Genomic DNA, 27,457 nt, shown 5'->3' with positions numbered 1-27,457 from the left:
AATTTAATTATTTCTAAAGCACAATGTAAGTTTTCCACACAAATGATTAGGACCAAGAAACATAAAAAGAAGGGTGTCGAGCCGCTAAAATTTTGGGACTTATCAACGTAGAAAACCTTAAAGGAAAAAGCAGACAGGGAAGAGAAAACAAGACTCATTTTGTGATTTTGCTTCGATTTGTCATCAAAGAGTATCCTAATTAGGGAGTAGCTATTGCACTGCTACACATTTTACTTGCACTAAGTTAATTAATAAATAAGAATTATATGGCATGTATCCTTTAAATAATTTTTAATCACCTAACTATATATGATTAGTTAGCATATTTTTATTTTAGTGTGAAGTTTAAAGTTGAATTACTTAGTTTTTTTATTTTATTTTATTTCCCTCCCCTTTGATCTTATCTGTTGGGTTTTGGTGATTCGAACCCACAATTCTGAAGTTGTAGGTAGGGGTGCTGAGTATCGGAGCAACCCCTCTTGCCAGTTGAATAACTTAGTTTGGTACACAAGTAGGGGTAAAAACTTATCAGTACCTAGTGGTTATGCTAATTCAATAAATGTTTAACATGTGTTTAGTTATTGAATTTTCTCACTTAATTATGATTAACCATGTGTGTAAACATTACATTTTTTTTGGTAAATAATGTATATTATATATATACAAAGTAAAAGAACTGTACAGTACAAGAACATAACAAATCAGAGTCTTGAGCTTCATGCATACAAGAAAGAAGGCATTTCACAACAACAAATTTTGTTGCCATGTATTCAATGTTGTTGCCAGAAATATTTTTGGTAACGACAAAGAAGTCGTTACACTCCGTTACAGTAAACTATGCAACAACAGAAAATATTGTTGCCAAAAGGTAACTTAGCGCAACAATATATATCATTGTCATAAGTTATTTGTTGTTGGTACAAAGTCAATGAAGTCGTGAATTATGAACACATGTACCAACGAAAATTATTGTTGCGACAAAATTAGTTTTTTTGCCAACAATATCCGTTGTTGCTAAAGAAATTGGCGGTAAAGTTAATAATTTGTTAAGATTTTTAGCAACAACTATTATTGATCACATTATGCCTATGCCTTCAAGACCGTTTTACTAAGAGTCAAGCCAAGGACCTTCAAGTTATTGGGATGCATTTGATGAAGTTGGAAGATTTGAATGATCTCTTGGAAAAGCCTAATAGAGTCTACAATTTCATCCAAATGATATTCAGATGGTGGCCCAAGTTCATGTGAAGAGGCCCAATTACAACTGGAGAGCGCAAGCACCTAAGAGTCTTTTTTGTCATTATAAAAACCTAAGTATAAATAGAAAATATTAGGTCATCTTTTATTTCTTAGACTACATTGAATATTGCTATGTATTTTGTGAGCTTGAAGGTAGACTTGTGGTTGCTTTTGAAGTAGCCCTAAAATTTGTAAGAGGTTTGTCTTCCTCTTGAAGATTCTATTAGTGTAGGTGCTTTTGTTGATTGTATTAGGGGTGATTAGAATTTAATTTTAGTTATTACTAATATCTCATCAATATTTGTGTCTCGCTTCCCTTTCTTTATTTGATTTTCAAGTCTCATTTCTTGTTGTTGCATTTTGGTTGTTATCATTTGGTATCAAGAGCCTAGGCTAAAGAATCATTCTTATAATTCTTTGGTTTTTGCTTGAAATGAAAAAAAAAAAAAGGAAATTCGAAATCCTTAATCCTATTTCCAGTTTGTTGTTCCAACACCCATTTGGAATTCTATTGAGGTATTCAAAAATTGAAGTATCAATTGGAGATGGAAGAAGATTATCTAGCTTATTTGGTTCCATCATGTACTGATTGAAGACAAAAGTTGAAGAAGATATTGGTATCCACCATTGTCAAGCTACTAGAAGCTAAGATTTTCAAAATCCTTAAATGAAACTGAAATACAATGTCTAAAGAAGCTACTGAATACAACTGGAGAATAAGAAGGAGAGCTAAGGCCTGCGAATGTCGTGAAGATACCTCAATAATCTCCTAAGCCTAAACCCTCGATCAACGACCGTCACTGGGTCCAAAAGTTCCTGAATCTGTACACAAGGTGCATGGGGTAATGTGAATACACCAACTCAGTAAGTAACGAGTTCAAACTATGGACTGAATGGTAGTGACGAACTCAACCTCAACAGATATAATGGAAACAACGTACAGAAATGTAGGCATGCTTTCAGTTAAATAGATAGCTCAAAGTAATAAGGTAAATACGGATCGAAATAGTTTAAAATATATAACTCAACTGCCTCACATGCCAATGCACCGATTGTATGAAATACACAGTGTACCCCCACTCTCAAGTGCTCAGCCACTCGGTACTGAATATGGCCATCCGGCCCAGGGAAATTCATCCCGAAATATATACAACACTCAGTACCGAGGAAAAAGGGTAATCCAACCCTGTGGAGAAATCCATCTCCAGGTATATATATAAATTCTCAACCACTCGGTACCGTATATGGCCATCCGACCCAGGTAAATCCATCCCGGAACATACCCATCACTGACTATAAGTCACCCGGTACCGTTGAACAAGGGTAATCAACCCTGTGGAGAAATCCATCTTCAGATATCGATACTTCGGAAAAATCTATATCCAGGGAAATCCATCCCTCAGTAATATCATCCGCGCCCACTGTGGGTGTGCAGACTCCGGAGGGCTCCTACGGCCCAAGCGCTAACATAATCAATATAACTGCTGCGGCGTGCAGCCCGACCCCATAACTGTCACTCATAACCAAGCTCTCGGCCACACTCAGTCATCACTCTCCAGTCTCACCCACAGGCTAACAATGTCATGGAAACTAGCTCGGAAACAATGATATGCTATGTCATTAATAACAACCAACACTGAGATATGATATGAAATGCATGAATATGACTGAGTACAAATAACAGTGAAATAACCGCAAGAAACGACCACTAGGGGTCCCAACAATATCGGCATGAAGCCCTAACATGGCATCTAGCATGTTTACAGCTCAATTACTTTATCACATAATGAAAACTCGGATATCAACAAGAAAGAGTCACTAAACGGTGCCATGGAATGAACCGGGTCACGATTCTCACGGTGCACGCCCGCACGCCCGTCACTTGGCATGTGCGTCACCTCATTACTAACCACATAACACGTAGTTCAGGGTTTCGAACCCTCAGAACCAAGTTTGAAAGCGTTACTTACCTCACCCGAGCAAAAATCCTACTCCGCAATGCCCTTGCCTCTCGACTCGGCCTCCGAACATCTCGAATCTAGCCACAAGCAATACAATACGATCAATATAGGCTAAAGGAACCAATACCACAAGAAAAATACCAATTTATAGGCCAAATCCCGAAATTCACTCAAACCCGGCCCCCGGGCCCACTTCTCAAAAGCCGATAAAAATCACAAAACTAGAAAGCCCATTCACTCACGAGTCTACCCATACCAATTTCATCAAAATTCGACATCATTTGTTCTCTCAAATCCCCAAATTACTCTCTCTAAAATCCCAAGCCTTAACCCCTTATTTCACTTCAAAAATCCTACTAATTAGGTGGGAAATTAATGGAAAAACACCATAGCTAATGATATTAGAGCTCAAGCAACTTACCTCAGTGAATATCCTTGAATCCCCTTCAAAAATCTCCCCAAAAGCTCCAATGTCCGACTTGAAAATGGTGGAAATGAGCAAAACTCACGAAGTCCCCTTTTTATACCTTCTGACCAGTGAAACCGCACCTGCGGTCCACTTGTCCGCTTCTGCGGCATCGCACCGGTGGAATTTCCATGGCAGGTGCGGAACTCACTTAATACACCAAGTTCCGCATCTGCAGCCAACCTCTCGCACCTGCGCTTCTCCCTCCGTTTTTGCGGAAAATGCCAAACTCCTCACTTCCGTATCTGCGACTCAGCCTCGCATCTGCGGGCTCGCAGATGCGACCTCTCTTACGCACCTGTGGTTCCATCCCAGGTCCTCTTTGTCTGCATCTACAGCTCCCTAAGCGCACCTGCGACCTCGCACCTGCGGTTCCTACTCTGCAGGTGCGAAAACACCAGCAGCAACAACTTCAGCTGCATTCTTCAATTTCCAAACTCCCCGTTAGCCATCCGGAATCACCCTGAGCCCCTCGGGACCTCAACCAAACATACTAACATATCCCATAACATCATACAAACTTAGTCCAATCATCAAATAACCTCGAACAATATCAAAAACACGAATTACACACGGATTCAAGCCTAATGAACTTCGAAACTTCCAAATTCTACAAACAATGCCAAAACCTATCAAAACATGTCCGAATGACCTCAAATTTTGCACACAAGTCAAAAATGACACCAGGAACTTACTCCAACTTCTGGGAATCTAATCTGACCCTGATATCAAAATTTCCACTGCCGACCAAAATCGCCAAAATTCCAACTTTTGCCAATTCAAGCCTCATTCTACTATGGACCTGCAAGTCACATTCCGGATGCGCTCCAAAGTCCAAAATTACCTAATGGAGCTAACGGAACCATCAAAATTAAATCGAGGTCGTTTACACATAAGTCAACATCCAATCAACTCTTCCAACTTAAACCTTCTCATAAGAGACTAAGTGTCTCAATTTACTCCAAAACCTCTCCGGAACCGAACCGACTAACCCCGTAAGTCAAAATACAGTTGAAGAACACAAAAGGAGCAGGAAATGGGGGAACAGGGCTATAACTCTTGAAACGACCGGCCGAGTCATTACATCCTCCCCCTCTTAAACAAACGTTCATCCTCGAACGGTTCTAGAAACATACCTGAAGTCTCAAATAGGTGTGGATATCTGCTCTGCATCTCCTGCTTTGTCTCCCAAGTAGCCTTTTCCGTGGGCTGACCTCTCCACTGCACTTTTACCGAAGCTATGTCCTTTGACCTTAACTTCCGAACATGTGGACCCACAATAGCCACCGACTCCACATCATAAGTCAAATCACCATCCAACTGAACCGTGCTAGAATCTAAAACATGAGATGGATCGCCAATATACTTTCGAAGCATAGAAACATGAAAGACTAGATGCACACCCGACAAACTAGGTGGCAAAGCAAGTCATAGGCCACCTCCCCAATCCTTCGAAGCACCTCAAAAGGCCCAATGAACCGAAGGCTCAGCTTGCCCTTCTTCCCAAATCTCATAACACCTTTCATGGGTGAAACCTTCAGTAGAACCTTCTCCCCAACCATATAAGACACATCACGGACCTTTCTGTCAGCATAACTCTTTTGTCTTGACTGTGCTGTGCGGAGCCGCTCCTGAATCACTTTCACCTTGTCCAAAGCATCCTGAACTAAGTCTGTGCCCAAAAGCCTAGCCTCACCCGGCTCAAACCAACCCACTGGAGATCTACACCGCCTCCCATATAAAGCCTCATACAAAGCCATCTCAATACTCGACTGATTACTATTGTTGTAAGCAAACTCCGCGAATGATAGAAACTGGTCCCATGAACCACCAAAATCAATGACACAAGCACGTGTTATGTCCTCCAGAATCTGAATAGTACGCTCGGACTGTCCGTCCGTGTGAGGGTGAAATGCTGTGCTCAACTCAACCTGAGTGCCCAACTCTCACTGCACGGCTCTCCAAAACTGCAACATAAACTGCGTGGCTCTGTCTGAAATGATGGAAACTGGCACTCCATGAAGGCGAACAATGTCCCTGATGTAAATCTCAGCCAACCGCTCTGAAGAATAGGTAGTACACACAGGGATGAAGTGCGTGGACTTGTTCAGCCGATCCACAATCACCCAAATGGCATGAACTTCTAGAAGTTTGTGGGAGCCCAACTATGAAATTCATGGTGATCCAGTCCCACTTCCACTCTGGAATCTCTATCTGCTGAAGCAAGCCACCCGGCCTCTGATGCTCATATTTCACCTGCTGACAGTTGAGACACCGAGCTACAAACCCAACTATATCTTTCTTCATCCTGTTTCACCAATAGTGCTGTCTCAAATCCTGGTCATCTTCGCGGCACCCGGATGGATGGAATACCGCGAGCTATGGGCCTCCTCTAGAATCACTCCTGAAGCCCATCTACATTGGGTACACATATCCGGCACTGCATCCTCAATACCCCGTCACCACCAATAGTCACATCTCTGGCGTCATCATGCAGAGCCTTTTCCTTGAGGACAAGCAAATGAGGATCATTATATTGGCGCTCTCTGATACGATCAAGCAAGGAAGAGCGAGAAACCACACACGCTAGGACCCGACTGGGCTCTGAAATATCCAATCTCACAAACCGATTGGCCAAATCCTGAACATCAACTGCAAGAGGTCTCTCCCCAACAGGCAGGAATGCAAGACTACCCATACTCACTGCCTTCCTACTTAAGGCATTGGCCACCACATTGGCCTTTCCCAGATGGTACAAAATGGTAATATCATAGTCCTTTAGCAGCTTCAACCATCTTCGCTACCTCAAATTGAGATCCTTCTATTTGAACAAGTGCTGGAGGCTACGATGATCAGTAAACACCTCACAAGACACACCATAGAGATAGTGCCTCCAAATCTCCAACGCGTGAACAATGGCAGCTAACTCCAAATCATGATCATGGTAGTTCTTCTCATGGGGCTTCAACTGACGTGAAGCATAAGCAACCACTCTACCCTCCTGCATCAAAACAGACCCAATGCCGATCCGAGAAGCATCACAATATATGGTATAAGAGCCTGAAGCTGATGGCAGAACTAACACTGGAGTTGTGGTCAAGCAGTCTTGAGCTTCTGAAAGCTCGCCTCACACTCATCTGACCACCTGAAAGAGCGCCCTTTTGGGTCAATTTGGTCAAGGGTGATGCAATAGACGAGAAACGCTAAACGAACAGGCGGTAGTAACCTGCCAAACCAAGAAAGATACGAATCTCTGTGGCTGAGATGGTCTGTGCCAACTCTGGACCACCTCTATCTTCTTCGGATCCACCTGAATACCCTCATTGGACACCACGTGACCCAAGAACGCCACTGAACTAAGCCAAAACTCACACTTGGAGAACTTAGCATAAAGCTTATCCTCCCTCAACCGCTGCAAAACAATCTGTAAATGTTGGGCATGCTCCTCCTGGCTACGGGAGTGCACCAGGATATCATCAACGAATACAATAACAAACGAGTCAAGATAAGGCTAGAACACGCTGTTCATCAAATGCATGAATGCTGATGGGGCATTGGTCTGCCTAAAAGACATCACAAGGAACTCATAATGACCGTATCGGGTCCTGAAAGCTGTCTTAAGAATGTCCGAGTCCCTAATCTTCAACTGGTGATACCCTGACCTCAAATCAATCTTAGAGAACACCCTCGCTCCCTGAAGCTGGTCAAACAAATCATCAATGCGAGGTAAGGGATACTTGTTCTTGATTGTGACTTTGTTCAATTGCCTGTAATCAGTGCATATTCTCATGGTGCCATCCTTCTTCTTCACGAATAGAACTGGTTCACCCCAAGGTGAAACAATTGGCCAAATAAACCCCTTATCATGAAGTCCTGAAGCTGTTCCTTCAATTCCTTTAACTCCGCCGGTGCCATACGATACGGTGGAATAGAAATGGGCTGAGTGCCCGGCACCAAATCAATACCGAAGTCAATAACCGTGTCCGGCGGCAAGCCCGGCAGCTCTACAGGAAACACATCCGAAAAGTCCCTCACCACCGGAACTGAATCAATAGTAGGATTCTCTACACTGACGTCCCTAAAAAAAACAAATAAGAAAGACAACCTTTCCCAACCATCCACTAGGCTTTCAAGAATGAAATCACTTTACTGGGAACATAATACAACGAACCTCGCCAGCCAATCTGTGGCACTCCCGGCATAGCCAACACCACCATCTTAGCGTGACAGTCTAGAATAGTATGACACGGAGACAACCAATCCATTCCCAATATCACATCAAAGTCAACCATACTAAGCAGCAACAAATCCACTCTAGTCTCTAGTCCCCCAATAGTCACTACACATGACCGATATACACGATCATCAACAATAGTATCGCCCACCGGTGTAGATACATGAAACAAGAGACTCGCGGGGTGTATCCAAATAATGAGCAAAATACAATGACACATATGAAAAAGTGGAACCAGGATCAAATAATACGAGGCATCCCTGTGGCAAATTGAGATAATACCTATGATCACAACATCTGACGCAATAGCATCTGGTCTGGCAGAGAGTGCATAGAAACGGGCCTGACCGCCACCTGATCGGCCTCCCCCTTTAGGGTGAGCCCTAGCTGACTGACCTCTGCCCCGAGCTGGCTGGGCGGGTGGTGAAGTAACTGGTGCTGAAGCTAAAGGCTAACTCCTTTGCTGGAATGAACCTCCTGTAAGGCGGGGACAAAACCTCTTGAAATGACCCAAATCTTCACACACAAAGCAACCCCTACCGGCCACTGGCAATGGGGACTGAAGGGAGCTCCGAGCAAGAGGATACCCGCTAGAAGGACCAGGCATAGATGAACCCTGAGCTGATGGTGCATGAGACAAACTCTGAGCTGGAAGAGCACTGAGAGATAAGTGGCTCTGCTGAGAAGCCGTCTGAGCATGCCTGAAGGGACGGCCCCTGCCGTGGTGAAACTGACCTCCCGAAGGAACACTACCCAAACTACTGGATCCACGAGGCCTCTTGGCCTCTCTCTCTACTCGCTCCTGACGACGAACCGACTCTATATCCCGAGCAATGTCAACAACCTCCTCAAAAGAAGCACCAGACACCCTCTCTCTTGTTAGAAGAATCCGCAGCTGATAAGTGAGGCCATCAATGAACCTCCTGGTCCTTTCCCTATCTGTGAGAACCAGCCAGATAGCATGACGGTCCAACTTAGAGAATCTCATCTCATACTGCATCACGGTCATATCATCCTGACGCAACTGCTCGAACTGCCTGCGCAGTTCCTCTCTGCGGGACTACGGTACATACTTCTCCAGGAAGAGAATGGAGAATTGCTGCCATGAAAGGGGCGCTGCACCAACCGGCCTACGCCTATCATAAGCATCCCACCAAGTGAAGGCAGCTCCAGAGAACTGAAAAGTAGTGAATGAGATCCCACTAGTCTCCAAAATACCTGTTGTAGGGAGAATCCTCTGACACTTATCCAAGAAACCCTGGGCATCCTCGCCCTCTACACTGCTAAAAGTCGGAGGCTGAAGTCTACCAAACCTCTCCAATCTACGTTGGTCATCATCAAGCATGGCAGGAACCACATAGTCCTGAGCAGCTGCAACCGTCTGGGCTGGTGGTGCCCCCGATGTCTGAAGTCCATGAACAACCTGCTCGGGTGTGTGGGCGGCGGGAGTCTGAGTGCCTCCCCCGGCCTGGAAAGTGGATGCTGTAGTAGAAATAGAGACCTCCTGAACAAGACTGGTGCACATGGTCAGAATCTAAGCTAGGGTCTCCTCAAGACCTGGAATCACGAAGGGCACAACTGGTGCCTGAGCTGGTCCCGCTGGTGCATCAACAACTGGGACTTGATCCTGTGCTAGGGCAGCTGGTGGATCTGCAGGTGCTGCCCTAGCTATTGTGCGGGCTACGCCCCTGTCCCTACCACGGCCTCTACCATGACCTCGGCCTCTTGTGGCCCCAACTGGTGGTACTGGTGGCTGACCTCCCTGACCGGTAGCACGTGTCCTCACCATCAGTGAGAGAATAGAATAACAGAAGTTTAGTTACCAGTATCAACATATTCACACGATAAGAATTCAAGAATGTGAAGTTTCCTAAGGGTTCTGCAGCCTCTCGAAGATAAGTACAGACGTCTCCGTACCGATCCGCAAGACTCTACTAAACCCGCTCATGACTCGTGAGACCTATGTAACCTAGGCTCTGATACCAACTTGTCACGACCCAAAACTCAACCCGTCGTGATGGCGTCTATCGTGGAACTAGACCAACCTCAACTCAACAAACGAACACAACATCAATAAGCTTGAAAACATTTAAGGGAAGCTTTTAACATTTAAAGAAAGTGTTTGAACATAAGAAATTCCAAGATAAAATACAATCCAGACCAAAACTAGGGTGTCATTGAGTGCATGAGCAACTAGGGTACATAGTCTATTTCAATGTCTAAAGAAGCAACTGAAATACAACTGGAGAATAAGAAGGAGAGCCATGGCATGCGAACATCTTGCAGATACCTCAATAATCTCCTAAGCCTGAAGCCTCGATCAACAACCGCCACTGGGTCCAAAAGTGCCTGAATTTGCACACAAGGTGCAGGGGTAACGTGAGTACACCAACTCAGTAAGTAACGAGTCGAAACTATAGACTGAATGGTAGTGACGAACTCAACCTCAACAGATAAAATGGAAACCACTTACAGAAATGTAGGCATGCTTTCAGTTAAATAAACAGCTCAAAGTAATAAGGTAAATACGGATCTGAACAGTTTAAATATATAACTCAACTGCATCTACATCCCAATGCACCGACTGTATGAAATCCACAGTGTACTCCCACTCTCAAGTGCTCAGCCACTCGGTACTGAATATGGCCATCCGGCCTAGGGAAATCCATCCCGGAATATATACAACATTGACTGTAAGTCACTCAGCACTGAGGAAAAAGGGTAATCCAACGCTGTGGAGAAATCCATCTCCAGGTATATATATAAATTCTCAACCACTCGGTACCATATATGGCCATCTGGACCAGGGAAATCTATCCCGGAACATACTCATCACTGACTATTAGTCACCCGGTACCGAGGAACAAGGGTAATCCAACCTTGTGGAGAAATCCATCTCCAGATATCAATACTTCGGACAAATCCATGTTTAGGGAAATCCATCCCTCAAAAATATCATCCGCGCCCACTGTGGGTGTGCAGACTTCGGAGGGGCTCATATGGCCCAAGCGCTATCATAATCAATATAACTGTTGCGGCGTGCAGCCTGACCCCATAACTGTCACTCTTAACCATGCTCTCGGCCTCACTCAGTCATCACTCTCCAATTTCACCCACGGGCTAACAATGTCATAGAAACTAGCTCGGAAACAATGATATGTTATGCCAATAATAACAACCGAGACTGAGATACGATATGAAATGCATGAATATAACTGAATACAAATAACAGTGAAATCAGTGAAATAACCGCAAGAAACGACCACTAGGGGTTCCAATAGTATCGGCATGAAGCCCTAACGTGGTATCTAGAGTGTTTATAGCTCAATTACTTTATCACATAATGGAAACTCGGATATCAACATGAAAGAGTCATTAAACGGTGACATGGAATGAACCAGCTCACGATTCTCACGGTGCACGCCCGCACGCCTGTCACTTGGCATGTGTGTCACCTTATTACTAACCACATAACACGTAATTCGGGGTTTCGAGCCCTTAGAACCAAGTTTGAAAGCGTTACTTACCTCAACCGAGCAAAAATCCTACTCCACAATGCCCTTGCCTCTCGACTCGGCCTCCGAACGTCCCGAATCTAGGCACAAGCAATACAATATGATCAATATAGGCTAAAGGACCACAAGAAAAATACCAAGGTATAGGCCAAATCCCGAAATTCACTCAAACCCGTCCCCCGGGCCCACGTCTCGAAATATGACAAAAATCACAAACTAGAAAGTCCATTCATTCATGAGTCTACCCATACCAATTTCATCAAAATTCGACATCATTTGGTCCCTCAAATCTCCAAATTAGTCTCTCTAAAATCCCAAGCCCTAACCCCTTATTTCACTTCAAAATCCTACTAATTAGGTGGTAAATCAACGGGAAAACACCATAGCTAATGATATTAGAGCTCAAGCAACTTACCTCAGTGAATATCCTTGAATCCCCTTAAAAGATCTCCCAAAAGCTCCTAAGTCTGGCTTGAAAATGGTGGAAATGAGCAAAAATCACGAAGTCCCCTTTTTATACCTTCTGACCAGTGAAGCCGCATCCGCGGTCCACTTGTCCGCTTCTGCGACACCAGACCTGCGGAATTTCCATGGCAGGTGCGGAAATCACTTAATACACCAAGTTTCGCATCTGCAGCCAACCTCTCACACCTGCACTTGCGCACCTGCGCTTTTCCCTCCGCTTCTGCGGAAAATGCCAAACTCCTCACTTCCGCATTAGTGACTCAGCCTAGCACCTGCGGGCTCGCAGTAGCGACCTCTCTTACGCACATGCGGTTCCAGCCCAGGTCCTCTTTGTCCGCATATGCGGCTCCCCAAGTGCACCTGCAACCTCGCACATGCATTTCCCACTCCGCAGGTGCGAAAACACCAGCAGCAGTAGCTTCAGCTGCATTCTTCAATTTCCAAACTCCCCGTTAGCCATCCGGAATCACCCCAAGCCCCTCGGGACCTCAACCAAACATACCAATATATCCTATAACATCATACAAACTTTGTCCAATCATCAAATTACCTCGAACAATATGAAAAACACGAATTACAAACGGATTCAAGCCTAATGAACTTCGAAACTTCCAAATTCTACAAACAACGCCAAAACCTATCAAAACACGTCTGAACGACCTCAAATTTTACACACAAGTCAAAAGTGACACCACGAACCTACTCCAACTTTCGGAAATCTAATCCGACCCTGATATCAAAATTTCCACTGTCAACCAAAATTGCCAAAATTCAAATTTTCGCAAATTCAAGCCTAATTCTACTGCGGACCTCCAAAGCACATTCCGGACCCGCTCCTAAGTCCAAAATCACCTAACGGAACCATCAAAATTCAAATTCGAGGTCGTTTACACATAAGTCAATATCCGTTTAACTCTTCCAACTTAAACCTTCTCATAAGAGACTAAGTGTCTCAATTCACTCCAAAACCTCTCCGGACTCGAACCAACTAAGCGGTAAGTCAAAATACAACTGAAGAACACAAAAGGAGCATGAAATGGGGGAAGGGGCTATAACTCTCGAAACGACCGGCCGGGTCGTTACACCCCCCCAGAGATTAATGGGTTGGGCTACAAATATTTTAGCTCATGGGTCTATTTGGGTTGAACCCAAGTTAACCCATTAATTTTTATAGCTCATTATGACCCATGAATTAGCCCAAATACAACCCATGAAGCTCACACAAAACAAAGGGATCTCAACCCAACTTATCTAGAAATTTACTTAGTTGCCCCAATTTTACTATTTTTTTTTGTATTTTCAATTTTCTATTTTTTCGTTTTTCTGCACCACCCACCCATCCTATCCCCCCTTCCCCTCCCCCCCTCCCCCCAACGCAAACCCCCTAAAAATAATTTTTTTACTTTTTCTTTTGTATTTTCAATTTTTTATTTTCTATTTTTTCGTTTTTCTGCACCACCCACCCACCCCTCATCCCGCAAAATATTTTTCAACTTACATATTTTAAATACTATTTTGTTATTTAAGAAAAAATATTTTGATTCTCAAAATAATAATAGTATTTATTTATGTTTTATACATAGGTGTATAAACGGTAAAAGGCTTTGTTTAGGCAAGATGATCATGGTTCTAAAACATGGACCAAGTTGGGCGGGTTGGGATATGACCCATTATTTAGCCCATCTTGACCCAACCCATCTTAGCCCAAGTATACTTTGGGCTGGGTTGGGCAATGACCCATTTATTGACTTAACCCATCTTGACCCGCCCAAATTCAGCCTAATCCGCCCATTTTCCACTCCTAATTATAACTTTGATTTGGTATAAATAGATAAAAAATCGAACTCCCTCTGCATGAACTCTTGGAGCCGAACTGCGTAGCTTAAAAGTCCACATATTTGTTCTCCATTATTTTGGATATCAAATTGGTGTGTTGGAAAAAGAAAAGTTGTCTACTGGAAAAGTCTACACCAATCAAGTTTTATTTATTTATTTATTATTTCTTCTACTCAACATCTTGACTAGATTATCTTAGTATTAGTCCATATTAAGTGTTAATCTAGTTTCTTGATGTCATTTCTATATTTTTTCATGCTAATTTCTTTGTGCTTTTCTCTTTTATTTCGTTGTGAATTTTCTTGGCTCAAGTCCAAATTTGCTTAAATTGTTCGTTTTTGTCTAAACATCAATTCCACTCCATCCTGAAGACGGAAGGGACTTGTTGTAAAGTCTTGGGTACTAGTTTGGAGGCAATTTTAAGTTTTTACCTTTTGAGTGGAAAAAGACTAGAGTGAGTGAGATTAAAAGAGAGAATTAAAAGCAGAAACACGAGTGATTGAGTGACATACAACTTGAATGTATACACTAAGGGGGCGACTTGGTGATGACTTTTATCACTAACTTGTTTGTTAATGTCGTAGCAAAGTTAAATATGGGTGAGGGATCTTCCAACAACACGGAAAAATGGTTTGAGGCCATGATGAAGAGATTTAATATGATTGATGGAAGGTTCACAAACATGGAGAATATGATGCAAGTTCAAAAGAAAAAAGTGAATTCTTTGGTGGGTGGAACTCTCCCACATCAACAAGGTGTTGGAACTAGTGCTTCTCCAGCAACTCCATTGGACCCTAATCTAATGCAACAAGGGATCCATGCTCAAGCTACCTATGCACAAAGAGGGATTCCATTCCATAAAAATCAACCCCAAAGGCAGCAAAGGAGGATCAATCCACAAAATCGCCAACCACCACATGAAGAGCACATCAATATTGAGGAAGAAGAAGATCATGCTCAAAATGCAATGAGGTAAAAAGCTTGGCAAGGTTATCGACAACCAAGATACAACCATGATGAGAATGAAAGAGGGTTGAACACCATCAAGATCACTCTTCCACCTTTCAAAGGAAGTAGAGACCCGGAAGAATACTTGAATTGCGTGATCAAGAGTGAAAGCATCTTCCAAGTTAACAATGTGACTAACGCAATGAAGATCAAGTATGCCATCACCCAATTTGAGGGATTTGCCTCTACTTGGTGGGAATCTTACAAGAGGAAAAGGGAACCACAACCACTTGATCCTATTACTACTTGGGATGAAATGAAAGGTGTCATGAAGAAAAGGTTTGTACCGGATTACTTTCAAGAAGATATTCTTTCAAAATTCTACACTTTGAGGCAATGTAGTAACAATGTTGATGAATTCCTTGAAGAGTTTGAGAAGACAAGGTTGCGAGCCAACTTTTATGATAGAGAGGATCTTATTGTTCCAAGATTCCTTGCGGGGTTAAACAAGGAAATTTTTTCTCCTATGAGGTTGCACAAGTATGATTACTTAGAGGATGCTTACCAAGCGGCTTTGAGATTTGAAAAGGGGCTTTAGGGTGATATAAGCTACAAGTCCAAGAGCACTACTTCTTCATGGAGCAAGGGAAAAGAGACTTGAAAATCTTCAAGCCATTGGGACAAGCCTAAAGAGACTAAACAAGATTTCAAAAAACAAGTTGAAAAATCCAAAACTAAGGTGGAGCTTAAAGAAGGAGGAAATAATGCTCAATACAAGTCTCCTACTAATATTAGGTGCCATAAGTGCCATGGCCTTGGTCATTACATGAGAGATTGTCCAAACCGGAGAGTTATCATTGCAATGGAAGATGGAGGATATCAAACGGGAGATAGTGACCATGGTGAAGATGTTGAAGAGGAAAGTGAAAGTGATCAAGGAGAGTGTGAAGAAGAAGAGGACCCGAAGCTCTACTTGGTAGTAAGAAGACTTATGGGTGCACTTGCTAAGGAAGAACTAGATCAAAGGGAGAATCTTTTTCATGCTAGATGTAAAATTATGATACATGTTTGCTCAATGATAATTGTAAATGGAAGTTGTGAAAATGTGGCAAATGCATCTTTGGTAGAGCAATTGAATTTGCCTACAAGGAAGCATCCTACACCATATAGATTATAATTATTAAATGAGTGTGGGAAAATCAAAGTGATAGAGCTATTATTGATAAAGTTCAAGATCGGAAAGTATCATGATGAAGTTTGGTGTGATGTAGTGCCAATGAAAGCTTGTCATTTGCTTCTAGGCCGGCCTTGGCAATATGATAGAGAAGCAAAGCATGATGGAAGAACTAATAAGTACTCTCTTGTTAAAGATGGACATAAATTTACTCTTTTACCTTTGATACCATTTCAAGTGAGTGAAGATTACAAAAAAAATGAGAGAATTAAGGGAAAAAGTAAAGAGTGAGCAAGAGAGAGAAAAAAGTGAGAGGAGTGATACTTCAATAGAGGAAAAAAGTGAGAAGAGTGGCACTTCAAGAGAGAAAAAAGTGGAAAAAAGAGGAAAAATGAGGGAAAGGTTTCACTTTTACAAAACAAGAGTGAGCCTAGAGGAAAAGAAAAAGTGAGTTTGTTAGCTAGTTATCAAGATCCATTGAGAGAGGTTGAGGGTAACCGTTCTCTTATACTTCTTATGCATAAAGATTGTTTTTTGACTACTAATGAGCTAACCCCTTTTGTACCTAGTGAAGTTTCTACTCTTTTGCAAGGTTATGAAGATGTCTTTCCCTAAGAGCTACCAAGGAAACTACCACCTTTGAGGGGAATAGAGCATCAAATTACCTTTGTTCTGGGATCTCAACTTCCAAATCAAGCGGCATATAGGAGCAATCTGGAGGCTACAAAAAAAGTTACAAAAGCAAGTTGATGGCCTTCTTGAGATGGGATTTGTTAGGGAAAGCTTGAGTCCTTGTGTTGTTCCCGTGATCCTAGTGCCAAAGAAAGATGGAAGTTGGAGAATGTGCATTGATAGTAGGGCTATCAATAAGTAAATTATCATCATCCTATACCTAGGCTTGATGACATACTTAATGAATTGAGTGGCTCTAATCTTTTCTAAAATTGACTTGAGAAGTGGTTATCACCAAATAAGAATGAGACCCGGTGATAAGTGGAAAATCGCTTCTAAAACTAAATCTGGATTGTATGAATGGATGGTTATGCCTTTTGGACTTTCCAACGCACCTTGCACTTGCATGAGGCTTATGAACCATGTGATGAAACCCTTTATTGGAAAGTTTGTTGTAGTTTACTGTCACGCCCTGTAACGACCCGACGGTCGTTTTGAGCTTTTGCATTTCGCTTGCCAGTTCTCGGGTATGACTAGCCCCGTGTGATGTATTATGACTTATATAAATCGTTGGTTTTAGTTTTCAGGGTAATCGGAGTGAATTTGGGAGAACGGTTCTCAGTTTGAAGCTTAAAAAATTTGAAAGGTTGACCAAGTTTTGACTTGTTAGCATATGATCTCGGATTAGAATTTTTATGATTCGGTTAGATCTGTTAGGTGATTTGTGACTTAGGAGCGTGATCGGAATATATTTTGGAGGTCCGTGGAAGGTTTAGGCCTGAATTGGCGAAATTGAAATTTTGACGTTTTCCGGTTGATAAGTGAGATTTTGATATAGGAGTCAGAATAGAATTCCGGAAGTTTCAATAGGTCCGGTGTGTCATTTTGGATGTGTGTGCAAAATTTCAGGTCATTCGGACGTGGTTTGATAGACTTTTTGATCGAAAGCGGAATTTGGAAGTTTTTAGAATTCTTAGGCTTAAATCCGATGTAAATTTGGTGTTTTGATGTTGTTTGACCGTTTCGAAGGTTGGAACAAGTTTGAATAATGCTAGGGGATATGTTGGTGTGTTTGGTTGAGGTCCCGAGGGCCTCGGGTGAGTTTCGGGTGGTTGAACGGATCATTTCAAGTTGAAAAGATTGCAGAAAAATCTATTGTTGGTGTTGCAGGCTTTTGGCCTTCGCGTTCGCGAGTGGACCCTCGCGTTCGTGAAGGGTTAGGATGGGAGGCTGTGAAGTTGGCCTTCGCGTTTGCGAAAGAGGTCACGCGATCGCAAAGGGTTGAGCTAAATGGTCATCGCGTTCGCGAGTGGTTAGTCGCGTTCGCATAGAGGAAAGGCGAGCAGCTGGGTCCAGGTCAGATTAGTCTTCGCGTTCGCGAGTGGGTGGCCGCGTTCGCGGTTAGTTGTGAAGCTAAAGGTTTGCGTTCGCGTGCGTTTGGTCGCATTCGTGATGAAGTGAAAAATTGTCAACGTCAGGTTGGGCTTCGCGAACGCGAGGCTTTGACCGCGTTCGCGATGAAGGATTTTTAAGTGCTGGGCAGAATGTTTTAAAAGACCATTTTCGCGATTGTGGGTCTAAGTTTCACCATTTTTAGTCAGTTTTGGAGCTTGGGAGAGCAAATTAAAGAGGGAAATCGAAGGGAACTTCTTGGAGGTAAGAATTTCGGACTTAATACTCGATCCTATGTTGATTCTTATTTGTTTAAACATGAAATATGTGGAATTTAAAGCCTAAAATTGGGGAATTAGGGCTTGAATTTTGAGAGTGTAAATTGAGGATTTGAGGGGCCCTTTGAGCTCCGATTTTGATGTTCTTGGTATGTGCGAACTCGTGAGAGTGTAAGGATTCTATTGGTGTAATTTTTATCGGGTTCCGAGATGTGGGCCCGGGGCCGGGTTTGGCCAATTTCGGGATTTTTGGTATAAATTGGATATTTTCGAGTGGGCTTTGTTCCCTTAGCATATTTTGATGGTATAAATCTGTTTTGGATAGATTTGGAGCATCCGGAGGCCGATTCGAGAGGAAAAGGCATAGCGGGCTAGAATTCGGACCGGATTGAGGTAAGTAATGATTGTAAATATTGTTTTGAGGGTATGAAACCCCAGATTTCACATCGTTGTGCTACTTTGAGGTGTCGCACACGCTAGATGACGAGCGTGAGGTCGTGTACCGTTCAGGATTGTGACTTGGTCCATCCCGTACGACTATTAAGTCGCGTATTTTACTTGGAAACTATTGATATTGCTATATTTTGGAAAGTACTATTGTGTTTGGGGCTAAATGTCGTGTCTGGGCCTTGTGCCGATTGTTTGGACCCTTAGGGGCTTTTACTACTATTTTACCTCACTGTTTTGGCTAATGTTTACACTTGGTCATGCTATTTTCTTACTATTTTCATAACTCAGTTTTATTCACCCCTTTTGATTTCATAAATGATTTTTGAGCCAAGTACTTGTTTTACTGTCAGCCCGAGGGGCTTGAGTGAGATCTGACTGAGCGAGGCCGAGGGCCTATGTTGTGAGGATATCATGGGATCGGGCTGCATGCTGCAGCATGTGGTACCAAATTGTGATATATGAGAGGCCGAGGGCCTGATTTATTATGCCACGAGGTGGCTTGTGATTGATATGAGGCCGAGAGCCTGTTTGATTATGCCACGAGATGGCTTGATATTGCGCTTGGGCCGTAAGGGGCCCCTCCCGGAGTCTGTACACCCCTAGTGAGCGCGAGTACCCAGTGTGCGTGATGTGTTGTAGCCCGAGGGACTGTTCTTGTTTCATATTGAAGCCCGAAGGGCTGTTCTTGATCTATGTTGCCCGAGGGGCTGTTCTTGATTCATGTTATGCCCAAGGGGCTGATTACAAGTGATTGTGAGGTAACCCGAGGGGCTATTTCTGTTGATATTATGCCCTAGGGGCGGTTTATGGTACATGTTTTGCCCGAGGGGCTGTTTACCTCTCTATCATTTTTACTCACTGTTTTTATCACTCGTTTTGAAACTATTGAAAGCTGTTTTAAAAAGGAAAAGGTTTTTACTGAAATTGAGCATGATTTACGAAGTAAATGATTTCTGTACTGTTTTGCAAATGTACTGCATTTGCTGTAGCGTTATGATATGGCTTACGTGTTTTCTTATTGCTAAGCTTTCATTTACTTTTATTACTTATTGAGTTGGCGTACTCACATTACTCCCTGCACCTTGTGTGCAGATTCAGGTATTAATTTGAACCCGATATCGGGTGTTGATTGCTCAGTGGCAGAGTCATTGGAGTTAGCAAGGTAGCTGCCCGACGTTCGCAGCACTGCTTTTTCTCCCTCTTGTCTTCCTTAGACTGTATTTAGTACATTTTAGATTCTTAGTTATGTTCAGACCTTAGTAGATGCTTGTGACTTGTGACACCCAGATGTAGGGCTTGTGTATTTATTCCGCACTATTCATTTAGATTTACATCATGAGATATTTGATTAATTAAAGGCTTGAAAATGATTGTTATTGATTAAATGGTTAATTCGGGAGTTGTGTCGGCTGGCCTAGTTTCACGATAGGCGCCATCACGACCGAGTCGGTTTTAGGGTCGTGACAAGGTTGTATTAGAGCTAGGTTACATAGATCTCACGAGTCATGAGCAGGTTTAGTAGAGTCTCGCGGATCGGTACGGAGACGTCTGTACTTATCCTCGGGAGGCTGCAAAACCTTTAGGAAAAACTCCACATTCTTGAATTCTTATCATGCGTCTTTAATTCATCTTGAAATGTAACTCTTTGAATTCCTTCCACGCATTCGTATGCGAACATGAGCGCTCGGTATCAGCTGTGCATCGACGGCTTGTGATTTCCCGAATTTAGGGGCGAGATGTGATTTTTGTGTGTTGATGTCTGGCCAGTCCGGAGGACTTGAGGCCGGACTTTGCTTGTAGCTTGAGCGCTGAGGTGTTGATTGTGTGAGCATGTGCTTTTGGACTTATATATATATATCCGATAGTGTCCCTATTAGTGGAAGTGATAGCTGGATGGCTATGTGATGAGCATGATGTGACTGCGTGATGTGTTCATATGATTTAGATGTGATAAGAAGAGTCTTCTTAAGGGTATGAAGAAAGATTTGGCGCTTGATTTTCATCTTGGTTTGATATGTAGCCCCGAGTTATGGGTGTGTTGAAGGATCTTTTCGTGTTGTCTAGTTGTGGAATGAAGTAAACTCCATGTCGTGGGGTAAGTTCAGATTTAGGAAGGGTAAGTGATCAAGTAATAGTATGATTATGGGGGAGTATGAAGAGATGTTAGTTTGAGGCAAAGCAGGTGGGTTATCTCCTGCGGAGTGTTCTGAAGTTTGTGTGATCCTTTTTGCTGTTTATTGGAAGACCTCTTGTACCAGTGAAATATATGTGTTGCAATTTGAATTTGGATCGCTTAAAAGAGTGGGCTTAACTGTTACGAGGGTGAATGCGAAATTTACAGAAAATTTGAAGTACTAGATGGTTTGTGTTGCACGAGCTTATGAATGATTTAGTTTAATCTCACCACGGTATTATGGCAGTAATAGAGTATATGCATTATGAGTTATTGTGTGTTTTGATCTATGGCTTTGAGCCAAGTGGGGGAGTCTGCTATTGATTAGTTGATTGCACGATTATGTGCTATGTTGGTTCCAGTTTGAGGCGTACTGGTGAATTAGTTATGGCTTACGGAGGTTGAGACCGAGGATGGCTCGAGTAAAGGAAATTTCAATAAAGGTTATGTTATGCTTTATGGGTGTATGAGAATCACGGAATGACTTTAGTTGTTATTGGTAAAGGATGTACGGTGTATAGAACAAGAAGTTGCTTGGTTGCATTAAGGTGGGGTTACACTCTGCGGTGTCGGAGTGCTAATGAGGCATAGGTTGTTCGGTTCATTTGATCAGTCTAATTGCGGACTGAGTAGAGTGGATGAATCTCGAGAATGGTTCTAATGGGTTCGAGATTTTACATGTAACAATTGGAGATTTTCAAGTTGTACATTTAGCTAGAAACTGAGGTTTGCGTTGAAGGGTGCCAAGGCTCGTAGTATTTCTATATCATTATGGGATTCTATATATCAGTATTAGGAAGGTAAAGGTAATGACCTTGGATTCGCAGGAAGTCCCTTCAGGGTAGGTATTTTGAATGTGGTGCTTTTGGGAATATTTAAGAGAGTATTCAGCGGCTTATGAGCCTTAGGCGGTGTGGTTTTATGCTTGGGTCTCGTGTGGTGAGTCTGGGTTGAGGAAATTGTGGTGTTATAGCAAGAAGGAGTATCAAGTTGAAGGTAAATCAGAAGGAAACTCAGATAGATGGGGTAGCTTGGTAGTAGGCCGGATCGACATGGTAAGGATATGATTAGTTCTTTGGATGCTTACGAGGTAATGAGTTCCTGCAGGTGTTTCACGGCAATGCTCTTGGGTTGTGTTTTAGTGACCTGCGTAGCTTGGTTTAGTTAGAAGGATTCAGTCTTGACGGTTTAGTTTTGTGCAAATGGAATTCGGAGGTTCTTGATGGTTTCTACCACGGTTAGAGATGTATAGTTGCTACGAGCGTGAGGAGCATGGGATGTGTAGTGATTTTCTTCTAGATGGGATCAATGGAAAGTTCTTGGCTAGTTGAGTACGTAGCTACTTGTGGGTCGGAAAGGATATGAAGTTCTCATGTTTATCCTAGGGTGGTATGGTATATGCGGTATGTTGGGTAGAATTGAGATTTGCATGTGTAAGGTCACGATTCAGTTTTGAAAGGAAGGTCACAAATTCTTAGGTTTGAAAGGAAGGTCACAAATTCTTAGGTAGCATGGATAGTTCAGATGACTAGATGAATGAGATCACTGATTGGTGTGGCTTGATGAGGGTATACATTTTAGAAAGGGCGATGTGTTTGAGTTGAGGATACTTCATTAGTATTGCGGCACGCTCTTGTTGGATCGACTGCTGATATTCGAGTTGCTTGGTGGCACAGAAGATTTATAGGAGTACCTCTCGTGGGATGATTGTGTATTAGAGGTGTGTTGTATATTCGGACGGTGGAGTTGGGATCGTATATGGTGATTCGCGTGCTGTGTGGATTCGGAGACTAGGAGTCCTCATAAACAGGTTAGGTCGTGGTTGTGGACCGCGCATATCGGTCTTGTGTGGTAACTATTGGAGGTTTGGAGACCCGCGTGGATCCTTGTTGCTTAGTATGCTAGATTTCTGTGTGATTTTGAGTATGGACTGGTTGTCTCTGTGTCGTATCATTTTGGGCGGTTGCGCTAGGACGGCGACGTTGGCTATGCCGGGAATGTCAGGGATTGAGTGGCGAGGTTCGACGAATTATGTTCCCAGTAGGGTGGTTTCATTTTTGAAGACCCAGCAGATAGTTGGGAAATGTTGTTTTCTTGTTTGGCCTTTGTGAGGGATGTCAGTGCAGAGACTCCTACCACTGATTCAGTTCCGGTGGTGAGAGATTTTTCGGATGTGTTTCCTGTTATTGGGCATGCCGCCGGACGGGGTTGTTGATTTCAGTATTGATTTGGTGCCGGGCATCGTATCGTATGGCACCGGCGGAGTTAAAGGAGTTGAAGGGGCAGCTTCAGGAACTCCTTGATAAGGGGTTCATTAGTAGGCCAATATGGAGGTGTGTTCTACATTGAGTCGGCTTGGTTGACTCCGAGTTGTATCGTTGAGGGATGTGTTGATTCGATTGTTATTGAGCTTATTAGTGATCTAGAGAGATCTATGAGTTATCTTCCTGTGATGCGAGGCGTTAGGATTTGTTGGTTATAGGCACATGTGGTGCAGTTTTATTGGGTCCTCTCAGTGGAATTCGAGCGGGAAGAGTATTGGGTATTGCTTGGTAGATGGCGTATCGGTTGTGTCCTTTCGGGTTTGTGTAATGTTATGTCAATTGATTCGCCGTGGTTATGATGATTTGCTCTGGTTCTAGACATCAAATTGCGCGTGGTTGTCGATTTTGAGCGTAGTGACTTGAGGTGTTTCATGTGGACTAGTGTTTGGATGGGGTCGCGCATTGCAGCAAAGTTATGTGGAGGTATGACCTTTCGGGTTAGATTCGTGTGTTCTGTTTCTACGAGGTGTGACAGGTTCTCAGCATTTGGTGTGGTGATACTGGTGAGCTTGCAGTACAGCTCTCTCATTTGAGTCATTTTCATAATTTGAGCACGTTCAAGTTGTTGCTTATGGGTGCGCGGATTGCACGAGTTGTGGCTTTAGATTGTATTGATGTGTCATGTCACCAAAGTAGTTGTGTTGGATTAGATGAGATCATTGGGGTCTAGAATGAATACAAACGGATTCGGTTTCAGCGTGTTGGAGGGATAATATTGATGTTCGGCTCAGAAATTTGCTATGGTCCTTGTTAAAAGAGAAGTGGCTTCACGAATGATTGATTTGGGGAGTGGATATGACTTCCTATCTGTTTCATTTATCATTGGCAGTATACGGAAGTGTTAGAATGAGGCTTTATTTGATAGAAGGCTTATTATCGAAATTTGGATGTTTTAAGCAACTGCTGTGATTAGAAGTTATCGCTACAAGTGTTTGAGTTATGTGGTATGTCATGTAATTGTACCTGAGGTTGCAGGTATGGGTTATTACAGCTTGTTCGGGCTTATCCAGAGTATAAATGTGAGATTCTAATCTTGTAGATGATTTCAGAAGTGGAAATATGGTTCTAAGGTTTATGGGCTAGGCTGGATTGCGATATTTCAGTTACATTGTGTTATCGGACCTATATGAGATAGGGTGACGCGTGATCACCCCTGGGTATGTGCATGCTAAGGTTACACAGCGATTTGATGGTTTTCGGAACAACTCTGGGCACGTTCGAGGATGAATGTATGTTTAAATGGGGGAGGATGTAATGACCCGACCGGTCGTTTTGAGCTTTTGTATTTTGCTCGCTAGTTCTCGGGTATGACTAGCCCCGCGTGATGTATTATGACTTATGTAAATCGTCGGTTTTGGTTTTCAGGGTAATCGGAGTGAATTTGGGAGAACAATTCTCAGTTTGAAGCTTAAAAAATTTGAAAGGTTGACCAAGTTTTGACTTGTTAGCATATGATCTCAGATTGGAATTTTTATGATTTGGTTAGCTCCGTTAGGTGATTTGGGACTTAGGAGCGTGATCGGAATGTATTTTGGAGGTCCGTGGAAGGTTTAGGCTTGAATTGGCGAAATAGAAATTTTGGCGTTTTCCGGTTGATAGGTGAGATTTTGATATAGGGGTTGGAATGGAATTCCGGATGTTGCAGTAGGTCCGTTGTGTCATTTGGGATGTGTGTGCAAAATTTCAGGTCATTCGGACGTGGTTTGATAGACTTTTTGATCGAAAGCGGAATTTGGAAGTTTTTAGAATTCTTAGGCTTGAATCCGATGCAAATTTAGTGTTTGATATTGTTTGGAGCGTTTCGAAGGTTGGAGAGGGTTTGAATGATGTTAGGGGATATGTTGGTGTGTTTGGTTGAGGTTCCGAGGGCCTCGGGTGACTTTCGGGTGGTTGAACGGATCATTTCAAGTTGAAAAGTTTGCAGAAAAATTTGTTGTTGGTGTTGCAGGCTTTTGGCCTTCACGTTCGCGAGTGGACCCTCGCGTTCGCGAAGGGTTAGGATGGGAGGCTGTGAAGTTGGCCTTCGCGTTCGGAAAGAGGTCATGCGATCGCGAAGGGTTGAGCTAAATGGTCATCGTGTTCGCGAGTGGTTAGTCGCGTTCGCGTAGAGGAAAGGCGAGTAGCTGGGTCCAGGTCAGATTAGTCTTCGCGTTCGCGAGTGGGTGGCCGCGTTCGCGGTGAGTTGTGAAGATAAAGGTTCGCATTCGCGTGCATTTGGTCGCATTCGCGATGAAGGGAAAAATGGTCAACGTCAGGTTGTGCTTCGCGAACATGAGGCTTTGACCGCGTTCGCGATGAAAGATTTTTAAGTGCTGGGCAGAATGTTTTAAAAGACCATTTTCACGATTGTGGGTCTAAGTTTCACCATTTTTAGTCGGTTTTGGAGCTTGGGAAGGCAAATTGAAGAGGGAAATCGAAGGGAACTTCTTGAACTTAAGAATTTCGGACTTAATACTCGATCCTATGTTGATTCTTATTTGTTTAAACATGAAATATGTGGAATTTAAAGCCTAAAATTGGGGAATTAGGGCTTGAATTTTGAGAGTGTTAATTGAGGATTTGAGGAGCCATTTGAGGTTCGATTTTGATGTTCTTGGTATGTGCAAACTCGTGAGAGTGTAAGGATTCTATTGGTGTGATTTTTATCGGGTTCCGAGACGTGGGCCCGGGGCCGGGTTTGGCAAATTTTGGGATTTTTGGTATAAATTGGATATTTTCGAGTGGGCTTTGTTCCCTAAGCATATTTTGATGGTATAAATCTGTTTTGGATAGATTTGGAGCATCCGGAGGCCGATTCGAGAGGCAAAGGCATCGCGGGCTAGAATTCGGACCAGATTGAGGTAAGTAATGATTGTAAATACTGTTCTGAGGGTATGAAACCCCGGATTTCACATCGTTGTGCTACTTTGAGGTGTCGCACACGCTAGATGACGAGCGTGGGGTCGTGTACCGTTCGGGATTGTGACTTGGTCCATCTCGCACGACTATTAAGTCGCGTATTTTACTTGGAAACTATTGATATTGCTATATTTTGGAAAATACTATTGTGTTTGGGGCTAAATGTCGTGTCTGGGCCTTGTGCCGATTGTTTGGACCCTTAGGGGCTTTTACTACTGTTTTACCTTACTATTTTGGCTAATGTTTCTAGTCAGTCATGCTACTTTCTTACTATTTTCATAACTCGGTTTTATTCACCCCTTTTGATTTCATAAATGATTTTTGAGCCGAGTACTTGTTTTACTGTCAGCCCGAGGGGCTTGAGTGAGATCTGACTGAGTGAGGCCGAGGGCCTATGTTATGAGGATATCATGGGATCGGGCTGCGCGCCACAGCATGTAGTACCGAATTGTGATATATGAGAGGCCGAGGGCCTGATTTATTATGCCATGAGGTGGCTTGTGATTGATATGAGGCCGAGAGCCTGTTTGATTATGCCACGAGATGGCTTGATATTGCGCTTGGGCCGTAAGGGGCCCCTCCCGGAGTCTGTGCACCCCTAGTGAGCGCGGGTACACAGTGTGTGTGATGTGTTGTAGCCCGAGGGGCTGTTGTTGTTTCATATTGAAGCCCGAGGGGCTGTTCTTGATCTATGTTGCCGAGGGGCTGTTCTTGATTCATGTTATGCCCGAGGGGCTGATTACGAGTGATTGTGAGGTAGCCCGAGGGGCTGGTTCTGTTGATATTATGCCCGAGGTGTGGTTTATGGTACATGTTTTGCCCAAGGGGCTGTTTACGTCTCTATCATTTTTACTCACTGTTTTTATCACTCATTTTTAAACTATTGAAAGTTGTTTTAAAATGGAAAAGGTTTTTACTGAAATTGAGCATGATTTACGACGTACATGATTTCTGTATTGTTTTGGAAATGTACTGCATTTGCTGTAGCGTTATGACGTGGCTTACGTGTTTTCTTACTGCTCAGCTTTCATTTACTTTTATTACTTATTAAGTTCGCGTACTCACATTACTCCCTGCACCTTGTGTGCAGATTCAGGTATTATTTTGAACCCGGTAGCGGGTGTTGATTGCTCAGTGGCAGAGTCATTGGAGTTAGCAAGGTAGCTGCCCGACGTTCGCAACACTGCTTTTTCTCCCTCTTGTCTTCCTTAGACTTTATTTAGTACATTTTAGATTCTTAGTTGTGTTCAGACCTTAGTAGATGCTCGTGACTTGTGACACCCCGATGTCGGGCTTGTGTATTTATTACACACTATTCATTTAGATTTCATCATGAGATATCTGATTAATTAAAGGCTTGAAAATGATTGTATTGATTAAATGGTTAATTCGGGAGTTGTGTCGACTGGCCTAGTTTCACGATAGGCGCCAT

This window comes from Nicotiana attenuata, unplaced genomic scaffold (genome assembly GCF_001879085.1).
Source record: "Nicotiana attenuata strain UT unplaced genomic scaffold, NIATTr2, whole genome shotgun sequence".
Classification (NCBI taxonomy): Eukaryota; Viridiplantae; Streptophyta; class Magnoliopsida; order Solanales; family Solanaceae; genus Nicotiana; species Nicotiana attenuata.
This window is presented reverse-complemented; position numbering follows the sequence as displayed.